The following is a 7762-nucleotide window of genomic DNA, read 5'->3' on the forward strand; positions in this document are numbered from 1 at the left end:
ATCTGACAAGGCCTGTGACACTTCTTGTTCATTTTGAGAGACTTGCCATCTTGTAGCTTCTATTTCATCGCTTTTTAGAGATGATGCTTCTTTTTTTTCTGACTGTTCCGAGACAGCTATAGGATCTTCCTTCTCATCTTTAAAGCCACTCAAGTGACCAGTACTGAATTTGAACAAATCCTCTTCTTCAGAATCCAAATCATAATGCCCACTGCCATTTCGGCCATTAGGTGTGTGTTTGTCATCATACTGAAATTCTTTTTGAGGATACTTGTTTTCATACCTGGACTCACTATTCTGTCCATACAAATTTTCTTCCTCCTCTGCCATTGTGCCCGGTTTGTACCATACACCTGTTTTATTCATTTTCTCTAACACTCTCTGCAAAAGTAAGCTCATTCACATGTTATATCTTTTTATTAATTTATTGAGTTTAATAAAGTGCATACCAGAGTTGTTACATTTTTACTTGTGCGCATAACTCCGGCATACGAAACAATTCCTTACGAATTTCCTTCATATCATTCATAACCCGGTCCATAAAAGGCATTAGATTAGCAGGGACCTCGGACACGTTCTCCACCATTTTCTTTCCCGTAACGGATGACTTTCGGCTACTATGTTTCTTACTACTTTCAGCTTGTTCATCTGCAAGTTTTTTCATTCTATACTCCTTCGTAATGCAGTCATCAATCTGCAAAGTGAGTATGCAATGACAACATGAGTACATAACATTCTCAATGCATAATCAATGTACAAGTAAATAAGCATTATAATATTACGAATCCATGGCCACGACCATTTTCCAGGTCGTACTTGTCTCGTTTCTCCGCTTTAGATTCAGTCCAATTTTTCATTAGGGGAACTTGCAACGACAACGGGTCATTTTTCAGGCCGGTGGTTGGCTGCACCTTCTCCCAATATAAGTACTACAAAACAAAAGACAAAATAAGTTACGAACACATAAATTAAAGGAATATGAAATAGCATTAATTAATAGCATACCTGGAGTAGGGCTAAGTTGCCACATGGCCATTCCCTCACACGGCCGTCCTGCTTGAGTTTACCAATCTCCGTCAAACAAGTTAAACACGTTAAAATTCAACGTGCTTATCCGCTTCACGTCATGCACCAACGCGTAGTACTCCTTTGGTATGGAGACAGCCGACATGGGTGCAATAATGGTCCCCAGCAAAACAAGAATAGCCATCCGAAAAAATTCATCGTCGGCGGATTTATTCCTCACAATTTTTTGAATCAAGTCATCTATCATTATGTGACCATTTTTTTTGTGAACGTACTGAATAGGAATTTTCTTTATTAACTTTTTTCCTTCCGTCGCAAGAATGCCAAAAACATCCTCACCTTCATTCTTAAACCCAAATATTGAACACACATCGTCCGGTCTAAGTGAAATTAGGCCTTTACTGCCACTATTTTCTTGTATCATGAATTTTTTGCTGTTTGGGTTATAACCTAACAACATAAAATGCAGCAAAAAATCTCTCATTTGTACTGACGGAATGATCAACATCTCTTCCAAGCCTGTTTCGTAGAACCTAAATCGTTGAGCGGTGGTAAATCTTTCAACGAGACTTATCCACTTCTCTATGGAACATGGAATCACACCATCGATGTCCATACTGCATGTTAATTTTTTCCTATTAATACATATGATTACGCAATAACATCGACAGAAATTGTTCGAGGTGAGAAACGTGACCTTAATCCGGGCGACAGCCGCCGAACAACGGCTGTGGCGGAGCCGAAAGCAGGCTGCCCAGCGTCGGCGATCTGCGCCTGCGGGGCGTGGGGCAGTCTGTGCCAACGAGCGCCGTTGACTGTGGACGGCGATGGACGGCGCCGCACGTGCGGCGAGATCGTTGCGCGCCTGAGGGCGATCATGGTAGGGCGATCGTGGTAGGGCGATCGTGGCAGGGCGATCGTGGCAGGGCGACTGGGGCACGGGGCGGCGTACGGGGGGCGAATGGTGTGGATAGGGTTCCGCCGTGCGTGGCGGTATACGGCGATGGAAAGGGAAAAAATTATTCGTTCGCCATCTGGGCCCAGCCCGATACCGCCGAACCTATAGTGCCCAACCTATAGCGACGGCGGCACCGCCGAACATGCTACTGTTTAGTCCCACATTGCTTCTCTTCGTGCTAATTCACCTGTTTAAATACCGTAGTCTGCTTGCAATGTCAAGTCCTCTAGTGTGGCGGTATCACTTAAGGAGTTAACGTAAATTATGCTCTGGCACTCCATAATCATGGAGTGTCACAGCAATAATTCACTTTAATCTTCTTAAGTGAGTCCGTCTGCAATATGAGACTTTTTATTTTTTTTGTTTATTTTGTATTATCTTTTCATGAAACGCTGCAATGTTTTTTTGACACGCCTGCAAAATTTGGGTGTGTTTCGACACTCGATGCATTTACTACGATTTTTTCCGTGAAAATACCCAAAGAACGTCTCCCGACGTGACGCGACTTCCGTTCGTACTTCGATTCCGTCGTAATCTGACATGCGAGACCGTGGGGGTCACTGACACGCGCATGCAAAAGTTGGGTGCGTTTCGTGCATGTTGACATGTACTCATAGTACAAACCTGAGGTGTCGGTCTGGGGTGTGACATGCATTCAGTATGTATTCCCTTTCACAAAGCCATGAAACGTCGGGATTTTTTTTCCAAACGCTACAGTGTGGCACACAAGCACGCCTGCAAAATTTGGGTGTGTTTCGACACTCGATACATTTACTACGATTTTCTCCGTGAAAATACCCAGAGAACGTCTCCCGACGTGACGCGACTTCCGTTCGTACTCCGATTCCGTCGTAATCTGACGTGCGAGACCGTGGGGGTCACTGACACGCGCATGCAAAAGTTGGGTGCGTTTCGTGCATGTTGACATGTACTCATAGTACAAACCTGAGGTGTCGGTCTGGGGTGTGACATGCATTCAGTATGTGTTCCCTTTCGCAAAGCCATGAAACGTCGGGATTTTTTTCCCACACGCTACAGTGTGGCACACAAGCACGCCTGCAAAATTTGGGTGTATTTCGACACTCGATGCATTTACTACAATTTTTTCCGTGAAAATACCCAGAGAACGTCTCCCGACGTGACGCGGCTTCCGTTCGTACTCCGATTCCGTCGTAATCTGACGTGCGAGACCGTGGGGGTCACTGACACGCGCATGCAAAAGTTGGGTGCGTTTCGTGCATGTTGACATGTACTCATAGTACAAACCTGAGGTGTCGGTCTGGGGTGTGACATGCATTCAATATGTGTTCCCTTTCGCAAAGCTCGTCAATTCGCGCAGAAATAACAATACTAAAGTTTTCTTATATATAATTTAAATACGAAATAAATTCTGTATGAAGTACTTTTTTTAATATAATTACTTAATCTTATGTGGTAAATCCGTCAACACTACAGGTATTTTTCGACATCCTTCAAATGAACCCAATTTTTTTCCACAGTCTTGTATCATCATGAATAGGATGCATGACAAGTTTCATGGCTTTTTTGCTATTTTATGAATTTTCTATAATTTTTTCGGTCGAAACACTTTAAATGTTGACCGGACGTGACGCAATGTGCTCTTCGTATAGAAATACCATAATTTTTTGGATTATGTGTGGGAGTGGGTACACTAACTCACATGCAAATTTCAGGCCATTCTAAAGATGTCAAAAAATTGACCTTCTTCTCCGTAGACCATTCAGGTAGGAGCAAAGGCCCTGTCCGAAAACGAGTTATTTTTCGAAATCCTTCAAATGAACCTAATTTTTTTCCATAGTCTTGTACCATCATGAATAGGATGCATGACAAGTTTCGTGGCTTTTTGCCATTTTATGAAATTATCTATAATTTTTTCGGTCAAAACACTTTAAATGCTGACCGGACGTGACGCAACGTGCTCTTCGTATCGAAATACCATAAATTTTTGGATTATGTGTGGGAGTGGGCATACTAACTCACATGCAAAATTTCAAGCCATTCTAAAGATGTCAAAAAATTGACCTTCTTTTCCGTAGACCGTTCAGGTAGAGGAGCAAAGGCCCTGTCCGAAAACGAGTTATTTTTTGACATCCTTCAAATGAACCCAATTTTTTTCCATAGTCTTGTACCATCATGAATAGGATGCATGACAAGTTTCGTGGCTTTCTGCCATTTTATGAATTTTCTATAATTTTTTCGGTTGAAACACTTTAAATGCTGACCGGACGTGACGCAACGTGCTCTTCGTATCGAAATACCATAAATTTTTGGATTATGTGTGGGAGTGGGCATACTAACTCACATGCAAAATTTCAGGCCATTCTGAAGATGTCAAAAAATTGACCTTCTACTCCGTAGACCGTTCGGGTAGGAGCAAAGGCCCTGTCCGAAAACGAGTTATTTTTCGTTATCCTTTAAATGAATGCAATTTTTTTCCATAGTCTTGTACCATCATGAATAGGATGCATGACAAGTTTCGTGGCCTTTTGCCATTTTATGAATTTTCTATAATTTTTTCGGTCGAAACACTTTAAATGCTGACCGGACGTGACACAACGTGCTCTTCGTATAGAAATACCATAAATTTTTGGATTATGTGTGGGAGTGGGCATACTAACTCACATGCAAAATTTCAGGCCATTCTGAAGATGTCAAAAAATTGACCTTCTACTCCGTAGACCGTTCGGGTAGAGGAGCAAAGGCCGTGTCCGAAAACGAGTTATTTTTCGACATCCTTCAAATGAACCCAATTTTTTTCCACAATCTTGTACCATCATGAATAGGATGCATGACAAGTTTCGTGGCTTTTTGCCGTTTTATGAATTTTCTATAATTTTTTCGGTTGAAACACATTAAATGCTGACCGGATGTGACGCAACGTGCTCTTCATATCGAAATACCATAAATTTTTGGATTATGTGTGGGAATGGGCATACTAACTCACATGCAAAATTTCAGGCCATTCTGAAGATGTCAAAAAATTGACCTTCTTCTCCGTAGACCGTTCGGGTAGGAGCAAAGGCCGTGTCCGAAAACGAGTTATTTTTCAACATCCTTCAAATGAACCCAATTTTTTTTCCACAGTCTTGTACCATCATGAATAGGATGTATGACAAGTTTCGTGGCTTTTTGCTATTTTATGAATTTTCTATAATTTTTTCGGTCGAAACACTTTAAATGCTGACGGGACGTGACGCAATGTGCTCTTCGTATAGAAATACCATAAATTTTTAGATTATGTGTGGGAATGGGCATACTAACTCACATGCAAAATTTCAGGCCATTCTGAAGATGTCAAAAAATTGACCTTCTTAATATGATGCATGAATTTGAAACAACTAAAACGCTGACCGGACAAAAATATTACAAAACTTTATGTATTAATAAAAGAAACTTTGCATAAAATGCTAAACTATTACAAATAAGATACATAATAATGATGTGATCTGAATTTACAATGCACTAGCAGCACTACCGCAGCTGCCCGGGCAATACAAAGTCAACTCACATTATTAATATCTATCGTATCTGATAAGGTGCATGAATCCGCCTATATAAGCCGGTCTGGGCGTCCTTCGGCGGGCGAGGTGGGACTAAACGAAACCCTCCACCCCACCGCTGCGCCCTTGACCGCTCGCAGGCGCGCCATCCAGCGGCCCACTAGGCCTACTGAAATCGGCCCACCTCGTCAGTCGACGCGCAGCGCCGCGGCAGGCCGCTCACACTGTGCCTTACAGCGGCCCACCTCGCCAGTCAACGCGCAGCACCGCGGCAGGCCGCTCGCACCTCACCTGCCGGAGCTCGTCCGCACCAGTTTAAATAGGTTTTTTTCATAAGTTTTTTCAATTCAAGTTTAATTTTTATTTTATATTTTATTTTTACAATACAATTTTTTTAAATATATATCTTCTAATTTTTTTGCGAGTATTATGTAAAAATTTTATTGTTTGGTTTTATATTTACTTTTCTAGTTTACATAGGTTTTTTTCAATTCAAGTTTACTTTTTTTCTGAATTTTATTTTTTACAATACAATAGTTTTTTAAAAAAAAATCTTCTAACTTGTTTTGTAAATATTATGTCAATTTTTTATTGTTTGGTTTTATATTTACTTTTCTAGTTTAATTCTTTTCTCATTTTTTACGATACAACTCTTTTTAAAACTAAAAATAACAGTATCGATTTCAGCACTTGATTGTTCAACAACATTTAAAAACCATCCATTCAAACACTCCATATTTCATTAGAGTTTTCATAGATATTTTACATAGTACTAGAAATAAAACTTAACTAAAGAACATTACAAAAATAATTAAACATTACTAAACGACATTTTCAAATAAACCCTAAACTACTCGTCCTTCACGCCGCCGAAGTCTGCCTCGTCATACACGCCGTCGCCGTTATCGTTGTCGTCGCTGCTGCTGCTGCTGTCGTCGAGGGGCACCACGGGCACGGCCGGCGCAGCCATCGAGTCCTCGAGCGCGGCGTGGTACCCGGGAAAGTCCTCCAGGTGGACGGCGCCCGGGGCGACCTGAAGGTACTCCTGAACGAGCGGCGGCTGCGGCATGTTCTCCGACTCACGGAGCGCCGTTAGGTAGCCCGGCATGTCGTCTGGGTCGCCGGCCTCCGCCGCCAGCCGCCTGTACTCCGCCACCAATGCCGGCTCTGGCTGCTGCTGCGGCTCGGGCGGAGGGGCGCGGCTGGACCCTGCGTCGTTCCTGCCCACCGTACGGCGATCGCCGGGGCCGAGGCGGACAGTGCCGCGGTCACCGCCTCGGCCTCCGCGGGGCGGGGGCGGGTGCATGGCGCCGAAGACGAGGCGGGCGCGGGTCGAGCGCGCCTCGCCGCGGCGGTACAACTGAAAGCCGTCCCCCGACGGAGCAGGCACGACGCCGGCGACCGCCTGCGCCCGGTACGGCACGACCACCTCCTCGAAGGTGCGGCCGTCCCAGAGGTGATGCCGCCGCACGCGGTTGTGCTTCGTGGGGGGGGAGGGGCGGGCCGGCGTAGGCGTGGAGACGCCGCAGCTGATCGTCGGCGAGGCGGTCCGCCCAGCCGGGGTTGTTGGGGGCGTACCGGGGGTCGGTGAGCTCCTCCGGCGGCAGGCGCGCCCTGTACAGGCCGACGGCGCGGGCGAAGAGGTGGGTGCCGACCTCGGGCACCGGCGCAACGGGGACGCCGTCGATGCTCAGGCGCCACCTCGCCGGCAGGCGCATGTCGGGCGCGGCGGGGATGCCGAAGTGGGCGAGCTCCTCCGCCTCCTCTATCGTCAAGTTGGGGCGGGTCATCGTCGGCGAGAGGGAGAGGCAGGGCGAGCGAGGTGGTGAAGGGCGCAAGAGGAGGACGCCGGCGACAAGGGGGGAGAAGGAGAGGCGAGGCGAGGGCGGTGTGCGAGCCGACGGAGGGCGCGAGGCGCTTTTTATAGGGCGTAGTGGTGGTTGGGGCGGTGCCGGCGATTAATGCCGGTGGGCAGCCTAGCGGTCAAAGGGCGCAGAAGGGCAGGCGGCGGCGTGCGAATCGGCGCCGGCGATTAATGCCTGAGTACGAGCGGGCGGTGTGCGCGGGCAGTCAAGCGGTGGCGTGCGCAGGCGCGCGGTAGGCGGTGGCGTGTGAATCCGCGCCGCCCGCGGACCGACGCTGGCGACGGGCGTGCGCAGGCGCGCGGCAGGCGGTGCGTGTGAATCCGTGCCGCCCGCGGACCGACGCCGGCGACGGGACGGCTCACTGCGCCGGCGTTAATGGTTCGCCTAATCCG

At 46.6% G+C, this 7762-nt stretch overlaps 1 pseudogene; it reads left to right on the forward strand.

Annotated features, from left to right (window-relative positions):
- The first annotated feature begins 1853 nt into the window (after window positions 1-1853).
- On the forward strand, window positions 1854-7448 carry LOC147963184 (uncharacterized; annotated as a pseudogene).
- The last annotated feature ends 314 nt before the right edge of the window (window positions 7449-7762 follow it).

This window comes from Triticum urartu, chromosome 6A (genome assembly GCF_056163025.1).
Source record: "Triticum urartu cultivar PI428250 chromosome 6A, HENAU_Tu73, whole genome shotgun sequence".
NCBI lineage: Eukaryota > Viridiplantae > Streptophyta > Magnoliopsida > Poales > Poaceae > Triticum > Triticum urartu.